General features: G+C 48.5%; 1 protein-coding gene across 1 annotated transcript in view; it reads right to left on the bottom strand.

Annotated features, from left to right (window-relative positions):
• The window catches only part of MAMLD1 (mastermind like domain containing 1), a 104263-nt gene extending 78852 nt beyond the window's left edge, over nucleotides 1-25411 (bottom strand). Inside the window, exon 1 of the mRNA XM_056130213.1 lies at nucleotides 25274-25411. The gene's annotated coding sequence lies outside the window, so the exon portion shown is untranslated. The remainder of the gene's footprint in view (nucleotides 1-25273) is intronic.
• Between the last annotated feature and the right edge of the window lie 230 nt (nucleotides 25412-25641).

The following is a 25641-nucleotide window of genomic DNA, read 5'->3' as shown; positions in this document are numbered from 1 at the left end:
AGGAGGAGGCAGGAAAGAAAGAGGAGGGAGCCTTCAGGAACCTCTGCAACAACAAACTGAAGATCCAACATTTGTATCATTGGAGAACCAGAAGAAGAAATGAGAGTGAAATATTAGTCAAAGATAATAGCTGCAATTTTTCAAAACTGAGCAAAACCATAGTAAGGCTCCATTTTAATTAATCCAATTCTTTTCATCTAACAATATATGCATCTCTCAATGTTTTGCCTCAACACCATGAATGGTAGTAATAAGTTATTTATTGCCATCAACATTGCATACTTGTCCCTTCAAGTAAAACACAAAAGTTTTACTTCCATCTTGATATTGAACTACAATTGTCCCAACCATTTCCTCTATACACACTAAGTATTAGATGAGAGGATGTTAGATTCTTTTGTTTCATCATCAATGTAATTTAAGAAACCTGTGACAAAACTTACTGTACTTATTACTTTCAATCTTTTGAAAACTCTTTTCTTAAAGTACTTTTTCTAATTCCATACTCAGGAATTGAGATAATACCAAACAGACAAAAGCCAAATAAATCCATTGCAAGACACCCCATAATTAAACTTTTGGAAGCCAAAGACACAGGGCTGGAGAGATAATGTGATAGGTAGGACACTAGCCTTGCACACAGCTGACCTGGAATGTGATCACAGCACCCCACATAATCCCCCGACTCCTCTTGGAGTGATCCCTGAGACCAGAGCCAGGGGCAAGCCCTGAACATTGCCAGTATGGTTCATAAAAGAAAACGAAAAGGAAAGACAAAGAAAAAATCTTGAGAGCTATCAGATAATAATGACATATTACTTATAGAAAAGTATCAATTCAAATGACAAGGAATGTTGCCTCAGTTATACTGGGTACTGAAGGAAGTCACAGAACATTTTTTCAAGTGCTGAAAGAAAAGAACTGTCAACTCCAAATTATATATCTGACAAAAATATCCTTCAGAAATGAAGGTGATATCAAGAAATTCTTAGATGAAAGAAAACTAAGAGATGTCATTGCTATGATCCCATTAATTAAAGAACAGTCGCAGGAATTTCTCTAAGCAAAAAAGAAATGATAGCATTAGAAATACCTGTAATTTCGTAAAAGAAAGTTTTCCCAAAAATTCAAAATAATAAGTACAGTAAGGTTTTATCACATATTTCTTAAATTACATTGATGGATGAAACAAAAATTAGCATCCTCTCATCTAATACATAGTGTATATAGAAGAAATGCTTAAGAGTATTATAGTTCAAAAGTAGGGAAGATTGGGGCTGGAGCAATAGCACAGCGGGTAGGGCGTTTGCCTTGCACGCAGCCAACATGACCGACACAGGTTCAATTCCCAGCACCCCATATGGTCCCCTGAGCACCGCCAGGGGCAATTCCTGAGTGCATGAGCCAGGAGTAACCCCTGAGCATCGCCGGGTGTGACCCAAAAAGAAAAAAAAAAGTAGGGAAGATAATGATCTCAAGATGGAAGTAAAATTTTTATGTTTTCCTTGAAGGGACAAAATGTACACTATAGATGGTAATAAATAAATTATGTGTATTATCACTAATGGTTACGAGGGACCCATTAAGAAATGCATACTTTGTTATATGCTAAAAATTAAAATCTAATTAAAATGGAATCTTACATAAACCTATGAAATCCATACGGAATGGGTTGAAATGTAAAAAGTAAAGGAAGGAAAAAAACTGGGACTCAAATCAGAAGATGAGAACAGAAAACAAACAAAAAAAGCACACTTAAGCTGGAACATACAAATAGTTGCCTTACTTTTATACGGTATAAACATACCAATGAAAAGACAAAGATTGGCAGATTGCATTTTCTAAATGGCTCATCTACATTCTATCCACAAGATACTCCAAATACAACAGCATAGCTAGGTTGGAAGTAAAAAGATAGAAAAAGACATATCCCGCAAACAGTAATTAAAAAAAAAGTAGCAGTGTTTGCATTACCATCCTAAAATGGAATTCAGAGCAAAACAAACTACTGGAGATGAACATTAAATAGTCATAAAACAATCGATTCAGTAAAAAAGACACAATGATCTTTAATGTGTATACACCAAGTGACAGAATCTCAAAGCACATGAAGCAAAAACTGAGCTAAAAGGAAACGTATCAAATCACTTTATAGTTGATAAGTTTAACACCCTATTTGCAGCAATCCACATAACCAGAGTCAGGGTCAACGAAGAAGTTCTCAACAATATCTCATCAACTAACAGGATCTGGATGACATTTCTAAAACATTTCACCCAGTAACTGCAGATTATGCATTAGTTTTCAGTGCCTGGGGAACTTATACCAAGATAGAGCATGTCCTAAACCCCCAAATACACCTCCACAAATGTAAAACAATTGAAATCACATGGAGTAAGTTCTTAAATCACAAAGAAACCAAACTAGAAATCAATAACCAAAAAAAAAAATCAGAAAAATCTTCACACACTTAGAAATTAAACATCACACTTCTAAATAATCCATAGGCCCAAAAGGAAACCCCAGAGGAAACTTTAAAATGCACTGAACTGAATGAAAATTAAAACACAACTTAGGAGCTTGTGTAGAATACAGATAAGCGTTGTGCAGAAGGGAAAATGCAGACAGTAGAAAAGAGGAAAGGTCAAGTTAGCATCTAAGCCAAATCAAGAATCTAAGATTATGTATCTCAAAAACCTGGGGGGGGGGCGTGCAAAATAAGACCACAGCAGGCTGACAATGGTTGAACGTCACCCAGGGCTTTAAGCTTCGCCCATGGCCAGGGGTCAAGTTGGAACTCAGAGCCAGCGCAGCCTTAACTCACTGCCCACTCTGGTGTGGACACATGAAACTCAGGACAATGTAGGGTAAGTGCCACTGGCCTTCGCTCACCTCAACCTTCACACAAGGGAGTGCTTGAGCCTGGGACCACTCTGCTGGGGCCCTGAAGGGAGGGAGGGTGAAGGGGGTCAGCTTCCCCCCTTTCAATATGGTTCTGATCAGTGAAAAAAAAATCCACGGCAGGGCAAAAGCATCACAGAAACAAGCAAGTGTGACCCCCAGTCATCACAACAGGGAAATAGATGCAAATAAATGAAAGATTAATAAAGATGATAAAGACAGTGGTTGGAGAGTACAGTGGGTAGGGCAATTGCCTTGGGTGCAACGAATGGGGGTTCAACCCTTGGCACCCCATCTGACCCGAAAGCCCTGCTGCGAGTGATACCTGAATGCAGGGCCAGGAGTAAACCCTGAGCATCGCCAGTTGTGGCCCTCCAAACACACAAAAATGATAAAGATAAGTAGTGAAATTGGAAACAGAAAAACAATAGAGAAAAAAATCAATGAAACAAAAAGCTGCTTTTGTTTTTCCTCGAAAAGATCAGTAAAATTGACCTCTAGTAAAACTGAAAAGAAATAGAAAAGACACAAATTACTGATGTCAGAAATGAAGCAGGAGATATCACTTACAGCCTGGGCAGACATCAAAAGGATAATAAAGGAATATTACGAAAAGCTTCATACACATAAATCTGACAATTTAGATGAAATGAACCAATTCCTTGCAAAGCACAAACTACCAAAAATAGATTATTTGAGTAGCCCTATCACTATCAAGGAAAGTGAATTAATAATTTAAAACCCACTATCTCCCCCTAACTCTAGACACAGATGGCTTCATTGGGGAAAAAAATCTACCAAACATTAAAAAATTAATACGGATTCTACAATTCTCTTCCAGAAAATGAGAAGCGAGAACACTCTGTGATTCCTTTTATGAGGTTGATACCCTGATATGAAAACCGTATGAAAGGAGAAAAAAAGAAAATGAGAGTCTAAACCTATCATGAATATAGATGCAAAAAAAACCCAGTGAGAAATAGTTAAATAATCATGAAATCTCACATAATATGACATATATAACTCAAGCCACCTACTGCTATGGAAGGAGTCGAAAATTCTCAAAAATATCTCCAGAGCTAGGCTGATTTGATGGGAGAACCTTACCAGATATTTAAAGACTTAATACCATATTTATACCACCTCTTTTGGAAAACAGAAGTCAGAAAAACTTTGCAGTTCATTTTATGACTCAGCTACCAAAACCAGACATAGTAAAGTAATTAAATGGTAAACCACTATCTTTGATGAAACTAAATTGTCAAAAATTAACAAGCCATTATCAAATCAAATGCAGGAGTATGAGAAAAAAATACCCAGTGACCAAGTGGGGTTTATCCAAGGACTGCCAGATTATTTCATCTTTTGGAAATTAATCCACTACATCCACAATATTAATAGGTTATAATGATAATAAAACCCACCCTATTACATCAATTAATGTATAAATTATTCAACCTCCGTAACACTCCTTCAGGATAAATACAAATTGTTATAAACCGAGGCATAAAGGGAACTTCGTTGACTTGACAAACAACTCTACAAAATATTCCACAGCTAACTTTATATTTAATGGTGAAAGAGCAAATGTTTTTCTTCTAAGGTCAAACACAAGGCAAAGATGTCTGCTCATCACTGCAATTCAAAAAAGTGATTGTGGTTCTAGCTAGTATATTAAGGCAAGAAAGAAAGAAATTTAAACACTACAGAAGAAGGAGGTACAGCTGTACCTATCTGCAGATGACATGACTACATGGAAAAGCCCAGAAAACTGATAATAAAAAAGACCCCTAGGAGCGATAGCACAGTGGTAGGGCGTTTGCCTTGCACGCAGCCAACATGACCGACCCGAGTTCGATTCCTCCGCCCCTCTTGGAGATCCCGGCAAGCTACCGAGAGTCTCTCGCCCACACGGCAGAGCCTGGCAAGCCACCCGTGATGTATTCGATATGCTAAACACAGTAACAACAAAATCTCCAATGGAGACGTTACTGGGCCCACTCGAGCAAATTGATGAACAACGGGAGGGCCTTTACTTACTTTTACTTTAGTAGGACTGCAGCATCAACACACAAAATCCAATCATACTTTCATATGTTAACGAGACATGGAAACAAATTGAAATGATAAAAATTCTAAACTGGTTTAAAGTACAGCTATGTATAGACTAATGGCATAAAAATGAGAGTCATGAACTAAGGAGTGCAGTCTCCTGCCCCCGCGCCTGGCTGTCCTCGCTGGGGCCCGTTGGAGGGGAGCGGGTTGAGCTTTCCTCCCCGCCCTGACCAGGGCTCCGGCAGCCGAAGACCTCCAGGACCAGACACCACCATGCTGAGACCACTCTCCGCACACCTGAAGGTACCGGCAGAGGGACAAAGCCACGCGGGTTCCGGATTGGGGCCGAGCATCCTCCACCCAGATCCTCCAAATTCCAGTAGGCGGGGGTCACACCCACCAACTGGCCCCCTGGCACCGTGTAATCCCATCAACGGCCACGACTCAGAGACTATAAAAACCAGCTCCCAGAACCGCGCGGCCGCGAATGTCATCTTATTATGATATCTTATTCCTACTTTGGACAAACTGGCAGGCTACCGAATGTAGCCTGCCCACACGGCAGAGTCTGGCAAACTCCCCATGGCATACCCAATATGCCAAATACCAGTAACAAGGATGGGTCTCATTCTCCTAAAGAGCCTTGAATATAATCTCAGGGCTAGGATGAAGGAGACGTTACTGGGGCCTGCTCAAGGCAATCGACGAATAACAGGATGATTTGTGATTTGTGAACTAAATCTTACATTTGTGTTCAACTGCTTTTTGACAAAAGTACCAAGACAGAAAACAGGTAGTTTCACCAAATGGTACTGAGTCAACCAGATACCACATACAAAAGGATGGTGTTAAGGGGCTGGAGCGATAATACAGTGGATAGGATGTTTGCCTTGCACACAGCCAACCCAAGTTCAATTCCCGGTGTCCCACATGGCACCCCAAGCACCGCCAGGAGTAATACCTGAGCACAGAGCTCGGAGTAACCCCTGAGCTGTGCCAGATGTGACCCCAAGAAACAAAAAAAAAATTGCTGTTGGATCTATTCCACTCTGTACAAAAATGGAACTCAAAAACGTAAGAAAAACCTAAATGGAAAAGTTTAAACCACCAAAATCATAGAGGAAACAGGAGTAACGCTTTGTGATCTTGAACTGGGCATAAAAACAGGTAGACTGAAAAACGACAACAGATAATTTAAGATTTCCTCAAAGTTGAAACTTTGTGCTAAAAATAATACTGTCCAATACTGTCCAGACAGTAGGAAAATGCTAGGGGCCAGGGAGGTAGTTCAAATGTGTGCTGAGCATGCCTTTTCTGGACAAGGCCACTAAATTCGATCCTCAGTCCCACATGGCTCCACTCAGCAACTCCTGGGTGCCTCTCAGGGCCCAGAGCACCACAAGGTCCCAGGAACTCTCTATGACTGAGTGGAAGCATTACTAACAGTGGTCCCTGGGTCCCTAACCATCACTGGGACACCTCTCAAAATTTTAATTCACATTAAACCCGGACAAGAGTTCAGCATCCTGAATATATTAGGAAACACATGGTCACGGTCCCCCCGTTGTTCATTGATTTGCTCGAGCGGGCCCAGTAACGTCTCCATTGTGAGACTTTGTTGTTACTGTGTTTGGCATATCCAATACGTCACGGGTAGCTTGCCAGGCTTTGCCGTGCGGGTCAGATACTCTCGGTAGCTTGCTGGGCTCTCCGAGAGGGGCGGAGGAATTGAACCCAGGTCGGCCATGTTGGTTGCATGCAAGGCAAAAGCCCTACCTGCTGTGCTATCGCTCCAGCATATATATATATATATATATATATATATATATATATATATATGTGGTTCAACAATCAGAAGACAGTTCAATTGAAAAATGGGCAAGACATTGCAATAAACATTTCATCAAGAAAGATATGAAAGTGACCAATAAATACATAAAGAGCTATTCCGCAGTGCAAGTTAAAATAAAAGACAGAAAATTACGTGCTGTTGAAGACACGGAGATCTTGGAAACCTTGCACCTTGTCAGTAAGATTGTAAAATGGTACAAATCCTGTGTAAACACTATTTGGAAATCCTCAAAATGTTAAACATAGAGGTAGAAATTTCACATGGGTATATACACAAAAGAAATGGATATTATGTCTGTACAAACTCATGTACATGAATTTTCAGAGCAGCACTATTTATAAGAGCAAAAGTGGTTACAACCCAAATTTCTATCAACCGGTGAATGATAAAGCGGTAGGGTGTTCGCCTGACAAACGGCCAACATGGCCGACCCGAGTTCGATTCCTCCGCCCCTCTCGGAGAGCCCGGCAAGCTACCGAGAGTATTCGATATGCCAGACACAGTAACAACAAAGTCTCCAATGGAGATGTTACTGAGCCCGCTTGAGCAAATATTCATACATGGAATATTAATTGGCAGTAAAAAGGAACGAAGAAATAATACATTTAACATCAATAGACATCATTAGAACCTGAAAATATTGTTTGAAAACATCAGTCACAAAAGCTATCTATTGGGCTGGAGAGATAGTACAGCAGGTAGGGCGTTTGCCTTGCACGCGGCCGACCCAGGTTCGATTCCCCGCATTCCATATGGTCCCCTGAGCACTGCCAGGAGTAACTCCTGAGTGCAGAGCCAGGATTAACCCCTGTGCATTGCCAGGTGTGACCCAAAAAGCAAAAAAAAAAAGCTATCTATTTAGGATTTCATTTATAGTAATTTTTCAGAACCTACAAATTGACAGAGCTTAAAAAGATACTGATGAGTGCACAAAACTGAGGATCAAGAGAAGAGGGGCATAGGGATAAATAGGTATGTAGTTTGCGGTGGGGCTTACTAAAATTGTATGTAATTAAAATATTGGGGATAGCTGCAAAACTGTAAATATACTACAAACACTCAAAATTGAACAATTCAAAATGGATTTTAATGGAATATGAATGATAGCAATAAAGTTGTTTTTAAAAACAATTCCATTTACAACTGCTCCAAAGAAAATGCACTACCTAGGATCTACGCAAAATAAGATCCAAAAATGAGGATCAGAGGGCTACTACAGCGGGTAGGGTTCTTGCCTTGCATATGACCAACCGGAGTTCAACCACTGTCTCCCCCATATCTCTTCAGTCTGCGAGAGTGATCCCTGAGCAGACCCAGAAGTAAGCCCTGAGCACCACCAAGTGTGGCCCCCAAACAAAAAATGATCCCCAAATGACAACATGCTTATGAAAAAAGTAAAGACCTAAACAAATAAAGAGACATATACCATTTGTTCACTAGAAGACCGATTATGGTACCTACCTCAACTCTCCTCAAATTTTCTATAGTTGTAACAGGTCACGGTCCTCCCGTTGTTCATCCATTTGCTCGAGCGGGCCCAGTAACATCTCCATTGTGAGATTTGTTGTTACTGTGTTTGGCATATCGAATACATCACAGGTAGCGTGCCAGACTCTGAGTTGTAACAGAATTCCTTCAAAAATTCCAGTAAGGTTTGTTGTAGACATAGAAAAGCTTATTCTCAAATGTGTCAAGGGGTACCAGAGCACTAGTACATAGGGAAGGGTACTTGCTCTGCATGTGGCCAACCAGGTTCGATTCCCGACCCACATATGGACCCCAAACCCCACCAGTCGTGAATCCTGAGCACAGAGCCAGAAGTAAACACTGATCACCCCCGGATGTGACCCAAAAACAAAACAAAATGCAAAAGGAAGGGTTAAGGAAGACTGAGTGCAAAAACAATTTTAAAAAGCAAGAGTATGATGGGAGAAATCACTCTACCTGGTATGACTATTTATTTGTCCCATTAATCAGGACAGTGTGATGCTAGCAAAAGAACAGTTACATAGATCAATGGAGCAGGAATCGAGCCCCACAAATAGCCTCACTAATTGTAGACAATTGGTATAAAAGCCAATTTACAGAGGAAGGAGAGTTAGAGCAATTGGACATCCTGGGCAAAGCAAACAAATCCAATCTCAAACTTTACACCTTCTGCAGAAAGGAACTCAAAATAGATCAACATCTTCCATGTAAAATATGCAACTGCAAAACTGAAAAACAAAAGAACAAAGGAAAGGAGAGAATCCGCAGGACACAGTCCTTGATGAGTTCAGAGACTTGACAACCAAAGGATTGGCCATGAAAGAAGCTTTCGACAAATGATCCTGGTAAGAGGATGAAAAGGCAAGCTACAGACGGGAGAGAAGATGTTCAAATTACCTATCGGACAGTGCCCGGCACATTAAATACATGAAGAATTCCCAGCGCTCCGTAGAAAAAACAAAAACACTGCAAACAGCTCAATTAGTAAATGGGCCAAAGTCATGAACAAGCTTCATGGAAGCAAAGATACAGATGGGAATTCAAATAGAGAAAGGAGAAACATATTTTTATTGTTGTGGTGAAGCATGAGAGAAATACAACGAAAAACAACACCTAGCCATCAACACACACCTCTCAGGATGATGGACGCTGCACTGAGATTTTGTTTGCTTGGGGGCCATGTCCAGCAATCCTCAGGGTTTTATCCTGGTGATGATTTGGGCATCTATATGGTTCCAAGGTTCAAGCCAGCAAAGCAAGAGCCTTAACCTCTGTACTGTCTCTGCAGCCCAACTATGGAGAGTCATACTCTGTGTGTGTGTGTGTGTGTGTGTGTGTGTGTGTGTGTGTAAAAAGGCCCAACCAGGTAAAGCAGGTCTCATAGGGTAGGACTAATAAGTCTGTGCAGATAACATACCTTAAATGATGATAAAATAAGAAAATGAGGGGGCTGGAGCGATAGTATAGCAGGTAAGATGTTTGCCTTGCATGCAGCCGACCCAGGTTCCATCTCTGGCGTCCCATATAGACCCCCAAGCCACTGCCAGGAGTGATTCCTGAGTGCAGAGCCAGGAGAAACCACTGAGCAGCACCGGGTGTGATCCCTAAACCTCCCCGAAATAAGAAAAGATGAGTAGTTGCTGAAATTTGAGGTCTTGGAGCAGGAACAGAGTAGAAGCAAGGTGGACTATGAAAAGGCATTGTGAAGTTACCCCATGTGTTGGTATTGCTCTACATCTGGACCATGATAGTGGTCACATGGATATATGCATGTATATTTACTTCAAATAAATAATATTTGAAGTAAATACATTTGCTTCATGGTAGTGATATATATTTACCATGGTAGTAGTCACATGGATATGTATGTATACACACATATAATCATGTATTTGCTTGAAAGTAAATACTCTGAGGGGCTGGAGTGATAACACAGCGGGTAGGGAGTTTGCCTTGCACATGGCCGACCCAGGTTCGATTCGCAGCATCCCATATGGTCCCCTGAGCACCTCCAGGAATAATTCTGGAGTGCAAAGCCAGGAGGAACCCCTGAGCATCACCGGGTGTGACCCAAATAGCAAAAAAAAAAAAAAAAAGTAAATACTTTGAAGTAAATACACACACACACACACACACACACAAGCACGCTCAGCCACACAGAATAAGTGCATGTGAAACCAGCCAACTCCAAGTCAAGGCCATGGATGGTCTCAGTTTCAGTGTCTTGGCTACAAGACTCTACTCTCGCTATGGAAGATTTCACCTTTCTGGGAAGGGGAGTGACAGGGGCACAGGCACTTTGTCTCATTTCCTGTAACTATATATGAACCCACAATGACATAAAAAAAATCTTTCAAGTTTTTAAAAGACATACAGCTGGAGTGACAGTACGGGATATGAGACGCTCGCCTGTACGCAGCTGTGGCTACAGAGACCTTGGCTTGAATTCCTGATACCACTCTGGTGAGCACCACCAGGAGTCACTCCTGAGCATAGGACCAAGAATAGCCCCGAAGCATCGCGGGTGTGGTCCCTAGACCAAAAAAATAGAAACACATAAATAAATAAATAAATAATAAAATCATACAAATGTTCTCCTTAACACTGCATGGTACCGGAGGAAAAAGACACATCGCCCCCAATGGAAATGAAGTCTACACCTAGAAATAGATCCAAGTATTTGCGGAAATTGAATACGTGATAAAGGAGATATTTCAAATCACTAGGACAAAGATGGGCATTTTAAAAAATTGGACTATGATACTTGAGCAGTCATTTGAAAACAGGCAAAGTAAAGTACATACTTATATCATCCCAAAGGACAAATACCAAATGGGCTACGAGTCTTAAGTGTAAAATATTAACCCATACAAATACAGGGAGGAAACTGGGTGAATTCTTCTTTAAGGAATATATTTATGTGATTCAAAAATGGAGATGCAAACAATGCTACACTGCAGAAAAATGTTTTACCTGGTAAAAATAACCAACGGCTGGGGCTGGAGAGATAGCATAGCGGGTAGGGCATTTGCCTTGCAAGCGACTGACCCGGGTTCGATTCCCAGCATCCCATATGGTCCCCTGAGCACCTCCAAGAGTAACTCCTGAGTGCAGAGCCAGGAGGAACCCCTGTGCATCGCCAGGTGTGACCCAAAAAAGCAAAAAAAGGCATTGAAAACAACTGGCGAACTGGGAGAAATGAATGTAACTTATATCACAGACTTAAAAGCTAGTATCCTTTATCGATAGACACTCTTAATATTAAGAAAAAATGGCCCAAACCGAATAGAACAAGGGAGATAAGACGTGAACAGCTCACTCACACACAACTGGGAAAGGCTGGAAAGCATCTCAAAAGATGTCCATAGCAAGTGCTCTATTGCTGAGGCTTTAAGGAAAACGACACTTTCCATTGCTAATATGGATGCAAAAATGGTATCCTTCGGGAGGAAAACTTGAAAAGCGCAAGCGAACAACCTGTGTGTTTACTTTTTGGCCCAGCAATTCCACTTCCAGAAACAAACCCTGAAAGTGACCCTCAAATGACAGGATGACATTTAGGCACTAACACAATGACATTTAGGCATTAGCTGCTTCCTGCAGCACTAACTGCAACTGCAAAATACTTTCAATAAACTCCTGGTTCATACCTAGGAGGGCAGTTCGCTAGATCATCCACAGATGATGCAGCTGTTATATAAAAGAGTGAGAAAGTGCTCCACGATTGCTAGGATTTGCTAGAATGTACTGGCAAATGAGAATCCAATGCCCCAAAGAGAATCTCTAGTAAGTGACCCTTCCTCTAAGCCTGAAAGGAGTAAAGAGACACAATTGTCTGCTCATTTGTGCAAAAAGAAACGCAGAAAACTAATGAGGTTGGTTACTTGGAGAAGATGAATGGAATGAAATGCAAAGAACAGACGTAATGGGAGGTGTTGCTCTCTGCACAGCTCTCATTTTCGGAATTATTATTTCACAGGCTCAAAGGAAAGAATTAAAATGAACAAAAATGGAGAAACAAAAACCCCCAAAAGGAATCTAAATGGAAACTAGTGAACCGGACCATATTCAAATGACCAGGCTGGGAACACAAGCGGGCGGAGAAGTAGCCATGGCTAATTTTTTAAATACAGTCATTGGATAATATACTCTTAGGCTCAAGACAATACGGATTCTAAGTATTGTACTGCTGTTAAAAAAGATTTCTATCCAAAGAGTAGTCATGGGTTAGCAATTGTGAAGCTGCTTTCTGTGTGTTCTAGGATTCAACAAATGAGTTGTGTGCTGTGGATAATAGCAGAATGACTTCATACTGTCATAGAAAGGAGATCCAAATGCAGAGAGAGGAGAGATGGGATGTACTTTGGTGTCACATGGAAATTTAGAGGAGCCAGTGTAAATTCCTGGTGTATAGACACATAGATAGGTAGAAAGTTTATCACAATATTATGAATTAATAAAATAATGCAAAGCAATGCAGATGACTCCGTTCAGTCACTCCTGGATTTGTAGGCTGGGGAGTCCAATAGCAATGACTCTTGTAAGAATAAGCCTATCACTTCCTTTTCCAAATGCCAGTTTCTCCCCCAAATACCGTTCTCCACTAAAGGAAGATAGCGCTTCTTAGAAAAATGTCCTGATTTTCGGGACAGGGCCGAACTGTGCAAGATAAACCTGGACCGTCTTGCTGTGCCAGAAACTAAAGCCCTGCTCAGAGAATGATTAGGGACATGTCCAAAAGACAGATGAGCCAGCATTAAAGGAGCCCCCACTGGCCAAACCTGGGGCAATTTGAGTATCAAAATAATTACAGCCAAGAATTAAAACTCACTGAATTAAAATAATAATCCATGCGTTCAAATGGTGCGAATAAATATATAAGTGAAGAGGGAGGGGGAACCTTCCAGTAGAAAGCCAAATAATAAATACAGAAAAGATGATGGAATTGGAAACTCATTATTTGGCAACCAGCATCATAAACTTGCCTCAGGCAAGGATCCTCAATAGATGCGCAAGTAGTGAGTGAAAGTTTTCAGAGTAACAGGATATTAACATATCTTCAAAATATATTCCCATAAGGCATTTACTAATTACAAAGGGAACATAGTAACTTGGCAGTGAAAAAAATTTGGCAGACACCACATTAACCAAGTGATCAAGGTTGACATCACCAGCAATGAGACATACTGACATCATGTGCTTCCTGACAGCAGGAACAGAGGACACGGCATCACCCCAGTGGTCTTTCTGCCGAGTGTGCAGAACCTGAATCTCATTGAGGAAACATCAACAAACCCCAAGTGAGGGACATTCTACAATACAGCTGGCCAGAGCTCCACAAATATCAATGTTATGAAATCCAAAGACTGGCTGAATAATTGTTCCAGATTAAAGCAGAAGTAAGACACATTAATGACCAACTGCTCTGAATGACCCCAAATTTTCATTTTCTGGAAAGGGCATTTGGGGAACACTGAGCAAAAAACCTAAAGAACGCCTTTAGATTAAAATGTGGAGGTTGAACCGGTACCAATTGCTGACTTCCTAATTTTTGGTCAATATCCTGTGTTTATGCTAGAGAAGACCTCGTTTTCAGAAAATAAACATTCAACTATTTAGGGATAAAGGAGCATTGTGCCTAGTTGGTCCACCATTGATTCTCACACAGTTTGGCAGAGGAAGAATGTGTGCAGAGCGGAGAGTAGAGGCATTAGATTTCTTTCAAAAGTGATAAAGAGTTAACATTCGGGGAATCCGGGGGAAAGGTACTCAGAAGTGATTTATATTGTTCTCGCAATGTTTTCTTGAGCCTGAATTTATGCCAATTTAAAAATTAAATGAAAACAGCGCAGAAGAAGTGATCAACTACACCTCCAGGGACAAAGCGTACAGAGCAAAGAGCGGAGACCCACAGGGAAATCCGTAAAAAGTGCTCTGAGTTGACGGATGCGTCTTGCAGAGACAAAGGAGGCGAATCAGTATGCAGGCGATGGTAACTGGTGTTCTCAAACATTTCAAGTCAAAATTCAGGCTTGGCTTCTGAGCAGAGCTGCTGTCAATGCGCCTCAAAAGCCCACTAGTGAATGTCAAATAACAAGCCTCCGAGGACCACCCCCATCATTACAAAAAGTCTGTTTTCTTTTAAATTAGGCATTGGGACAAGACCAAGGAAATTAAATATTTACTTTAGTTTGAGAACTCTTGGATGTTGGCAGGGATGGGGGACAAAATTCCTTTTTGATAAGGTCCTATATGATAGCTACAAACCAAAACTCGCTCAGCCCTGTGTTCTGCTGACCACGGGGCTGTCCTAAGCTGGAGGCCTGGCTGCATCCTCTGGGCCAGTCTGAGTGTGTGGCGGACCCAGGGCCAGAACTGCATCCCAGAGCGGCTCAGCTCCCAGCAGACGCAGTACATGCCCCTAAAGGGCTGTTAGGGCTCTCCACTTCCACTCTACAGAAAGACCGTCAGCTCTTTTGGTTGCCATCCCAACTTCTCCAGCCCTTCGACTTAAAGTCTCGCAGTCCCGCCTACCAAAGGAAAACAAAACATCTCATCTCTGCTCATTTCAGGGGAAAAAAAAGTACAATCAGGATTTTCCATTGCCCGGTTCCTGAAGCGACTCAAGAGACCCATGGATGTGTACTGACAGAGCTGGAGTGATATCAAGAACTTGAAATATTCGAGTTCTTCCCTCTAGCTTAATGGCGACAGACTGTGGGCGCACTGTGGGTGATGACTCGGTGCCCTATCCTGGCTGCCAGCGTGCCCCCCACTTACCTGGCCCTGGCAAATCTAGCTGGGTTCACAAAAGGAAGGAAGGGTGGGAAGGGTCACTTCTAGCTGTTTGCAAGACAGTTTGGAGCAAACCACACCTGTTGTCACTCTCAAGGAGATGACAGGCCGGTTCCCAGCAAAGGTCCCTTTCCCAAAGCTGCCAACTGGAGGGGGGTGGGGAGAAGCAACAGACGAAGAGGAGAGGGAGGCCACCTACCTGGGGCCAACCCCCCAGGGGTCAACGGGCTTCCTGGGGCACTGCCAGGAGTGAGCCCCAAACTGAAAACAACAACAACAACAAAACCAAAAAAAAAAAAACAAAAACAAAGGATTTTCCAGGCCTGATACCGCCCCCAGGGCTTAGAGGGCCTGGGGCACCTTTGGCCAGTTTAATGCAGTGACAGGACTCCTGCGCTTTGAGAAGTGAACAGCCACTACTGCAAGGAGGGGCCGCACTGCTGGGTGGGCAGACAGGCCCAGCAGAGGCCTGGGGTCTGTCCAGACACTCACCTGTGCCCTCCAGGCGCTCCTGGCTAGTTATGCGCCCTTGGGCAAGCACTGGTCCATCTCAGACCCCAGGTTGCCCATCCGTGATTGCCCTGATCGCCTTCCTGGCCTTCCCCTGAGGAGCCTCTACCTTGCCAGGGTTGGCTGTGGGCAGTGGAGGGCTGTGGAGTGGAGCGCAGCGGTCCCTTCCTTCGGGCTAAGCACCCTGACTCCCGCCGGGCATGCGCTCTCGCTCCTCTCAACCCCTAAACGGGTTTCCAGCAGGAACCTGAAAATGCCCTTACCACCCTGGGGAAGGCTGAGAGGGCAGAAGCTGGTGCCCGGGCCTGGGTCAGGGCAGGTCTAGGTTCTGGGTCTAGGGTCTGGGAAATGGACAGCGGCCGAACGGAACCTCAACTCCCTGCACTCTGCGTTCCGTCAAGAACCAAGCCCAAAGGCAGGACACGGATGGAGTGCTTTCTTCTGACCTCACCCCCAGAGACGCTCAGAGATCGGGGTGCGTGGGCACGTGAGGGCAAAGGACGCGCATTCCCTCAGCAGAAGGGCTGGCCACTCTCATTCCTCCTGGCTCTTTCCAGGAAGCAGGAAACCAACCACGTGTAGGGTCTGTAACCTCAGTCTCCCGGTTACCCCCGCGCAGCAATGGGCCCTTGGCCCCCAAATCCACTGCATTTGGGGAGGACAGGGATTTGGAGGGCTGCCCAGGCACTCGCGAGGAGGCCAGGACGCTTCCCAGCAGATGAGTGCCGGGGTTTCACCAACGCTCCATCATTGCTCCCATTGGACACCGGCTCACCTGGACACAGGTGAGGAGAATCTTTCCCGCCACCCACCCTACTAATGGCACGGACCGGACGGGCGTTCGTCATGCTCCACAGGTAGCATGTGGGGCCACGTGGGGCGGTGTGGTGTGGGGCTGAGTCCCGTGGCACGCCTTCAGGGTCCCAGGGCTCACTGGGAGGCTGGGGCTGCCAGGAGCACAACAATGCTCTCTACTCCTGCCCCGAGGGAACACGAGAAACAGGCGGTTGTTCACTTTCATGCGAATGTCAGCACCATTATTTTAACACCAAGTGGGTCACATCTGACTCCCTCTCCCTGAAATTAATTTGAGAGTGGCGACGAAATCAAATGGCATACTTCTTTGAGCTTTTGTTACAACATGTTCGCGCAGCAAACTGCGAAGAAAATGTAGTAATTAGAGGTTAAATTAATCCTTGACAGACAAGCGGCTTAGAAACGCCGTGCCCTCCTCCCCAAACCTAGCATAATGCACGCCAGTCTTTCAGAATTAGACACGCAAAGCATGTGACATTGGCAACGGCACCGAAAACGACTGTCCCACTTAAAATTCCGAGGTCCGCGCTGGAACTTCCAGAAGCAGATATTAACACCGAGATCTCATTAGGAACCCAACCCAAACAACCCCGCAGCCGCCAGCAGAGCCCACCCAGGAAAGCCCCCTCCAAGGGACTGGCCAGCCAAGCTCCCCAGCTTGAGAACAAAAGGGGGCACACTCCAGCCTGATCATGAACTTGCAGCCACCATCTTCACCTCCTCCCAGACCCCCCCAGTCGGGACCCAGTATGCCCCCCAGCACCCACTGCAATGCTAAGCAGGGTGCATGCACACCAGCAAGGCAGAGTCTACGGCACTGGGGTCACTCCGACCACTCCCCAGGGAGCTGAGTGCCACTGGAAATGGACGCACCATGTTAATTTCAGGTGTGCAACCCAAGGATTGGACATGTATGTGCACAGTGCAAACTGGCCACCAGAGAAAGTCCATTTCCCATCTGTGCTCAGCCTCTTTCCCCCAATGGGCAATGTTCTGCCATGGCCTCTCTTGCCCAGGCTGGAGACTTCCGTCTCATCTAACTGGAAATTTGGACCTCTTGATCCCCTGCCCCCATTTCAACCCGTTTCTTCTCTGCTCACCGCTCCCTGTTCGCTGCAGTTTCACTTGGTTTAGTATATTTTAAACAAATAGTTCTGACACTGTGCCCTTTGGGACAAAATGGATGGGACCCGAGGAAGTTATGCTCAGTGAAATCAGTCCAGAAGGGAAAGACAATTATCAGATGGTTTCACTCCTGTGTGGAATATGAATAACTAAAGCCAGCCGGCCTGTCAAAACACTGCTAAATTAACTCCTAGACTCTGAAAACGAAAGGGGCGGGCACAAACAGCAGGGGGGGTGTATTTGGAGATGGGAGTGGGGACATTAACACATAGAGAGCTAAGACTATATCCCTGCCATTCCCTAATATTGCAAACTGATGATAAAGGAATGAAAAATAAAAAATCCGGAGAATTCAAAACAAGAAAACTGACAGGTTTTCATTTGACTTAAAAAAGCTGAGTACCTAGGGGCTGGAGGATAGCCGGTAGGGCACTTACCTTGTACATGGCTAACCTGGGTTCGATTCCTGGCACTGCATATGGTCCCCTGAGACCCTCAGTAGTGATCCCTGCGGGCAGAGCTAGCAGGAAGCCGCTGAATGAGGCCCAAAAACAAATGAACAAAAAAAGCTGAGTATCTACTACTGACCTCATCCTCTGCCCTCCAGCCCACTGTCCTTCACAGCAGGGAACAGAAAACCTCATGGGTGTGGTCCGGAGAAATGAGGATATAAAGATGCCGGTGGTCACAGCAAATCTCTGTGCACCTCCTGTGGATTTCTTTCGTTTTATAAAAAAAAATGTCCAAGGTACAGAAGAGAAAATGTCAGGGCTGGAGCAATGCTACAGTGGGTAGCATTGGGTAGGGTACTGTCTTGCACGCAGCTGATGGGGGTTGGATCCCTGGCACCCGCTCTGTTCCCCCAAGCCTAGCAGCAGTGAGCCCTGAGTGCAGAGTCAGGAGTGAGCCCTAAGCACCACCGCTGGGTGTGGCCACCCAACAAACAAAAAAACAACCAGAAGATTAAAAAAAAAACCTGCCAGTGTTTTTCAAAATGATCTGAATTAAAAAGGAAAAGGTCCTAATTAAACAACAACAACAAAAAAGGGTCCCCCCACACACACTGCACTTCCTCTCCAGGGACTGGCTCTCCCCCAAGGGAAGGCTCTGTGCCCAGGGCATTGTTGCCCAAGAGACCTTCCGACGGAGACCCTGACCGAGACAGAGCAAGAGGCCCTGCTGTCTCGGTCGGGGTCCCTTCACTATGCCCACCCACGCCCCAGGAGAGCTGGGGCTCTTCTCTGGACACTGCTTTCCTTGCCTGTAAAACTCTAAGGTTTTGCTCCCCAAGCTTTGAGTCCTCCACATCTGAGCTAGACAGATCGACACACTTCTCCCAGCTGTGGGCTCGAACCAGGTGTGAGGGCTCAGGACATTCGAGCAGAGGACTTGGCATCCTGCAAACCACGTGGCTTTACTTTCGAAGATCCCAAGTGCCCCTTCACCCAAGAAAGGGCTGAGGGCTCACCACTGCACCCTTCTGGCTGGACGCCATCGGTGAGCTTAGCTCAAAGGGCCTGGCCCCTTCCCAGAGGTCTACAGGCCTATTGGAGGTAGGTTCCAGGGAGGCTCAGAGGGACCCCTTTGAGCAAGCAAAGTCCTCGCAGGCTTTGTAACGGTCTTTCCACCAAGGTCACGTCTAAAACTGTACTCCAGGGAGCCCCCAATCCTGCCTTGCTCTGGAACTTTGGAGGGGGGAGGTGCGTTGTGAGAGATCTGATTGGCTTGAGACTTATTAAGAGTGCGACTTTTATAACAAAATAGGAGACTAACACCCAAGAATAGTCGAGATATAAGTACCAGGAGGTTTACTCCATGGCTTGGAGGCCAGCCGTACTAGCTAGGGGAAAAGGCAGCTCAGATAGAGAAGGGAGCACCAAATAAAGGGTATTGGGAGGATCCTCCCAGGATGGGAGATGCATGCTGAAAGTAGACTATAGACTGAACATGATTGCCACTCAATGCCTCTTTTGCAAACCACAGCACCCAAAAGGAGAGAGAGAACAAAAGGAATGGCCTGCCACAGAGGCAGAGTGGATGGGGGGGGGATGGGGGTGGGAGGGATACTGGGATCCATGGTGGTGGAGAATGGGCACTGGTGGAGGGATGGGTACTCGATCATTCTATAACTGAAACCCAAGCACAAAAATTTGTAAGTCTACAACTGCACCTCATGGTTTTTCGCTAATAAAAATTTAAGAAAAAAAAAGAGTGTGGCTTTTAGGAGAGGGTGGAGGCCTGAAGGAAATCGAGGTAGCTCTGGGAACTCTGAGAAGCAAGCAAGGGACAGTGAACCTCTCCCTTGGCCAAAACTGCAGCCCCGAGCTGCTCATTTGGAAGCAGGACCAAGGGACTGTGCAAATACGAGTAAAGAGTAAATAAAGTTCTCCTGCATCTCCAGGGAACCCAGGACAAGCCTCCCGACTGCTCTGAGGGGCCCCTTCCTCCTGTGACACATCTGCAGCCCAATGACAAACAATGACCTACACCTTTACAATCAAGCCCAGGAGCAGAGCTCAGTCGCCCATAGGCAGTCTTGGTTTCAAAGTCCAGCACTCGTCATTCCCCCAAGAAAAAAAAATCAGTGGGTTGGTGCCTGCAGGTTTATGCTCTCCTCCTCCTCCTCATAACATCCTTGCTTGGCTGAAGGGCCAAAGGCTTAAAACAATCCGAGCCCTTCCATTGAGCTTCCATTGAGCTCCGAGATGCCTCTCTGCTGGTGGTGCCTCAGTGGTCTCGTGAGGAGCGTGATGGGAATCGGTCCCCTCTGCAGTCACATCTGGGTTAGTCTATTTACACTCAGCATTCTATCTGATCCCACAAACACTCAGCCGTTTCTGCTTGGATAAGGAGATTTTCTAGTTACATCCATTATATGTGTATCAACATTTATGGCAGCAAGATAATTGCCAAAGAGCTCAGAGGATAAAAGGTCCTTCTTCATAGTGCCCCCCCACCCATTCGTTTAAAAAAATCAATATGAACATCAAGGAGGACAGTGGCAGAGTCCTGCCTGGCTGCCGTGTCCTCAAAGTTGGAAATGGGATTTTTAAAAAACCACCCACTGGACTCGAAGAAAAGAAAAGGTTCGATAGCGACTTCAGAGCTCATACTCAAGGGGGCACAAATGCAGGCGGAAGGCCTTTTGGGTCCTTGAAACCTTTGCAAAATAAATAACTGCAAAGCAGCAAATCTCTCTAGTAGAGGCATCCTCTGGCAATCCGCCAATCGAATTTCAGAGTGTTTTGGACTTGCTCTATAAACCCACCGATGCTTAGAAGACCTATTTTCAACAGGCCCCGAGGTCACTGGACTGGGGTGCTTCACAGGAGGGGCACCCTCTGGGTGGTCCTCCAGCCTCTACTACCCAAGCAATGGCGTGGGGGAGGAGCAAGGAGGGAGGGTACACTCCCCACGCCTCACTCTGCTAATCAGTGGGGAGTGTTTTCTAGAACACTGCTTTCCCAGTTTCTCAGCTAATTATTTCTCCAATGCACCACTGCAGACAAAAAAAAAAAATAAGAACAACAGATTTTTTTTTGCAACAAAAGTTTGCTCTGCAAGAAAGTCCCTTTAAGAAGAAAGCGAGTAGTTAAACTATTCTCAGAGGACTGACCACTCCCTACAATTTCCATTGCCTACACTGCAGTTGAATTTCTTAGAGATGATCTACTGACAGGTGCATTTGAAACTTCTGGATGATTAACTTAATAGAGAGAAAATGAGAGTAAACACATCAGCCACACTTAGAAAAAAAAAACCCAGTCCTGAGCAAACCCCTGGACCAGAGGAAATCTCCCTGGAGATGCAGTGAAAATGAAGCCCCCCCCCCCACCACACACACACCCCAAAGCAACAGGCTACTTCCTGGTTGAGTTTAAAATTTCAATGACGTTCCTCTTGCAACCCACACATCTGTGTCACTGTCAGCGTCAGTGGCAGGAAAACAGACGAAATCACCCTTTGGTAATGATTTCCTAACATGGAATTTCCTTGTATCTCCTCGAGCCTTCTTCCAACGCCAAACTGTCCCCCCCCCACTCCAAACACAATGTACTGGAGGAAAACTGCAAATGGTCCCAGAGAGAAGAGGATGGATTTTGAGGCGATCTTAAAAGGAAGAGCAGTAGCTCTTTGTGATATTTTACAGGGGTGTGTATGGGGGGGTGTGGGAGGTGGGGGAAAGGATGGCTAGTTTTTCAAGTCAATAGAAACAAAACAAGAGATTTCCTTCCAAGCACTGGGAATTTCTCAGTCCCTCTCTTTCTTTCCCTTTTCCTGTCTCCTCCTTCCCAAGTTCCACTTGGAGCACATTCTGACCTCCGAGTTGACGGAAAGCCACTCACACACTGGACCCAGGCGCGCAGAGGTGCCAAAGGCAGCCTGGAGAATCACCAAAACACAAAGCAATAGGGGAGCGCATCACTTTGTCCTCTGGAGAACATCCTGTTTAATATGCAAAGCGGTCATCAGGAGAAAAGAGGGCTGTTACTTTAAGGGGAAGAAGCTGATTAGCTGCTCCGGCTGGCAGCAAACAGCTGGTCTGTCCGGCAGGTTCAAGGCCATTTCAGCTTCTCTCTTATGGAGGCACCATATGTTCCATCTCGCACATCAGCAGCTTTATTTTCCAATGATCTTGCTCCAGAAGGGAAGCACAAAAGGGGGGAGGAGAAGGTAGAGCCCGTGGTTTACCCTTTGAGTACTTTTTTGTGGTTTTAGATGCACTTGGGATGCGTGTGGGGCGGGGCGGGGGGGGGGGGGTGAGCGGTAGTTAACGCTTCGCCTTCTATTTTCCGAAGACCAGAGAGCTAACGTTCGACCCGCACTTACGAGTGACCCCGAGAGATGAGAGGGGGATGGAGCAGGGTGAAGATATTCCAAAAGACACAAATAAAATGTCGCCAAGGGAGTGGATGAGAAGAGGGGGCGGAGGCGGCCGGGGCCGGGGAGGAATCTGCGCTCCCGACCGCCCGGCTTGGGCCGAGTTTGGGACCCGCCCACTTCTCCTTATTTGTCAATTTTTTTTCCCTGCCAAAGTAGCCCCTTTCCCAACAAACTTTACCGGCCGGAAAGCGGCCCCCGGGGGGTGGGGCAGGGGGGCCCGATCGACAGGTGACTTGCACCGCACCGCCGGCGTTTGGCTTTCCTCGGGGCGAGCCCGGGTTCTCCCGGTTGGGCTGGGGACCGCGCAGGTGTCCGGCAAGGGGCCGGCGACAGCCCCCCTGTCCCGTCAACTCCCACCCGCGGCCCCGGGCGTCGAAAGTGCCGGGCGCGCGATCGCGTCCGAGAGGCGGGTCCGTGCTCTGCTCCGAGGTGCTCTCGTGGTCCCCGCGGGGCTGCACCCAGGTGCCTCGGAACAAAGGGGCCCCCGGCGCTTTCGAGGCCGTGTGCGTGTGAGCTTGTGTGCGTGTGCGCGCGCGCGCGCGTGTGTGTGTGCGCGTGTGTGTGCATGTTTGCAGGGGTGCGGTGGAAGGGCACGGAGCCGCCTTCTGCGTCTGGAGGGGGGCAGCGGGAGGGGGGCCGGTGGGCGCGGGAAGGACGGAGGCGCTAGCCACCGCGGTGGCCGAGAGAGGCGGGGGTCGCCGCCCGGCGACCTCAGCCCCGCCGCGGGGCGCAACGGCCGCCGTGAGAGCCGTGGCGAGGGGGGACACGGGCTGCAAAGCGAAACCGAGGAAAGGGCGCCCCCTAGGCCCGCGCCCCGCGAGCGCAGCCGCGCCCGGCCGCTGCCCACCCCGCGCGCGGGAGCCCGCTCGGCCTCCGCGCCCGCCCAGCTGCTGGCTGTCCCGGGTGCCCATCTCCCGCAGGCGGGGCGGCCGGCCGGGGGCGCCCGGGGGTCCCCGCTCCTTCCAGGGCTCCCGCCGAGCCTTCCAAGCGGTCCCCCCTCCCCCACCGCCTCCACTTGCCCTCCTGTCCCGAGCGGCTGAGCGGCTCGAAGCCCCTGGAAGGCAGCCGCCCCCGCCCCCTGCCTCTGGTCCCGTTCCCCTTCCCTCTCTCCAGCCTCCAGGGAAACAAAGGGGCTTTTTATAAAGCGGATTGTTGGCGGCGGCGGCGGGGGTGGGAAGGAGGGGGGGATCTCGAAAGACAAGAGGTGGGGTGAAGGAAGAAGCGGCGCGGCCTCCCGGAGCCCCGCGCGGCGGCGGCGGCAGCGAAGCCCCCCGCGGACGTGGGTCCGCCCCGCCCGGCCCACGGGTACGCGGGCGGCGATCGGCGCCGGCTCCCGGGTGGGGCCGTGTCGCGGCGATGTCGCCCCCCCTCCAAGTCGCCGCCGCCGCCGCTGGGGAACACGGTTCCCCCTGGGTCGGGGCCGGCGCGATTCCCTCCCGTGGGGGGCTGCCTCCCCCGGGAGACCCGGGCCCTCTTCCCAGCCAACTCTTTGCAAATTGCAGGGGCCCGAGGTGGGGGGGAGACTTTGCGTCTTTGTTCCGTGGCCGCCTCTGGTTCCCCGGGCCCGAGACAATGTCCGGGAGGCAGCCTCGGTTGGCTACCCGCACACGGCACAGCATGACCGCCTTGGGACGGCGCCCCAGAGGGGATGCCTCCTGCGGCCGAACAACAAGGGCCGGCCTCTCCCAGCAAGTGGACCGCCTGCTCCCCGAGTCCCGCGGCCAGCCCGTACTCCCCCGGCCCGCCGGCACACATGCACACCCCCACCCGGGTGCCCCCGCTCGGCCGCACCCAGCTGCAGGCGCGTGGCGGGGCGCTGCTCCCGGCCCGAGGTGCGGCTGTTTGCTCGCGTTCGGGCGACTTGAGGCCAGTTGGCTGGCAGGCTAACCCTATTGGTGCCTGCTCGCTCCGCGTTTCAGCACGGCTCGAACACCCGGCCGGGGTGGCCAGCTCACGGCGAGCGCGGCTTCGGGTCGGACACATCGCATCCAGGACGGGGCCGGGCGGCCCGGCCAACTGGCCGCGAAAAGTATTTGGCGGCGCTCCGGGGGGCTTCCCGCCCGCCCCGGCCGGCGCCGGGCTCTGCCGCCGCCCCGGGCCTGGGAGCAGGGAGCGCGGGGGGTGCGAGAGCTCCGGCCAGCCGGGAGCCCAGCCGGGCCGGCCTCGAGCCGCCAGCTCTGCCCAGGGCCGCTCTCCAGAGGATTTTGGCAGGGGAGGGAGCGCAAGGCGGCGGGTTCGGCGCGCGCACACTCCACACTCCGGCACGGCGGCTGCAAACCCAGTCGGGGTGTAGGGGTGTGAGTTTGGGGGTGGGGGAGCGCGGGATCCTGCTCCCAGCGCCCACAGCCGACCGGTCCGAGCGCCGGGAGCCCGCAGGCGAAGGCAGCGTCGCCGGTGGCATCCGGGCTGCAAGCGGGCAAGGGGGCGGGGGAGGGGGGGGACGTCGGAACGAAGTGAGAAGCTCCTGGGAGCCTGCAGGGCTCGCGCCCCTCTGCCATCCCTCTCCTTCTCCCTGGCAGCCGCCGCCGGATCCCAGACGCCCTGGGGACGCCGGGGCGCAGGCAGAGGCCGCAGTCCCAGGCGACGCTGGCTAGCGCTCAGCCGGGCCGGGCCGGTCCGAGAGAGGGAGAGAGCAAGAGAGAGAGAGAAGGGGGGGGGGGGCGGCCGCGCGCCGCGCCAGGTGGGCCAGGCGCCGGGAGCAAACTTTGGGGTCCCCTGGCATTCCGCAGCCCTGGGCCTCGGCTCCTCTCCTTAGGGGGCCACAAGTGGGGAGCACAAGTGAGCCGAGAGCAGCACCCCCACCCCGCCCCGGCCGGCAGAGCCGCTCGTGCCCGCCTTCAGCCTTACCGTGCTGCGGAGATCTGGCGGCGGCGGGGGCAGTGCCCGAGGGGCGGGCGGCAGCGGGAGCGGGCAGCCTGGCCTCGGGCGCCCGCCGAGTGACCCGGCCCGGCTCGCAGATCACCCCCCTGGCGAGTGGCCGGTGCCCCTGCGGGGCGCCCCCCCCCCCGCCCGCCCCGCCGCCGGGCGCTTCAGCTCGCGGCCAAGTTCATGCCGGCGGCGGCGCTGCAGTGGCGGCCTCAATCTGCTCGCTCCATTCCCACCACCGGCTCCGCGCCGCGCGCCCGGAAGGTGGAGTTTCGGGGGTTTAAGTTACTGATAGGCATTTCTCACTGCTGTGTCACTCGGGGAGGAGGAGACACGCACGCCGCACACTC

This window comes from Sorex fumeus, unplaced genomic scaffold, assembly GCF_029834395.1.
Source record: "Sorex fumeus unplaced genomic scaffold, SorFum_2.1 ptg000075l, whole genome shotgun sequence".
Taxonomy (NCBI): Eukaryota; Metazoa; Chordata; class Mammalia; order Eulipotyphla; family Soricidae; genus Sorex; species Sorex fumeus.
The sequence above is the reverse complement of the archived record's forward strand: the minus strand, read 5'-3'. Positions and strand labels throughout refer to the sequence as shown.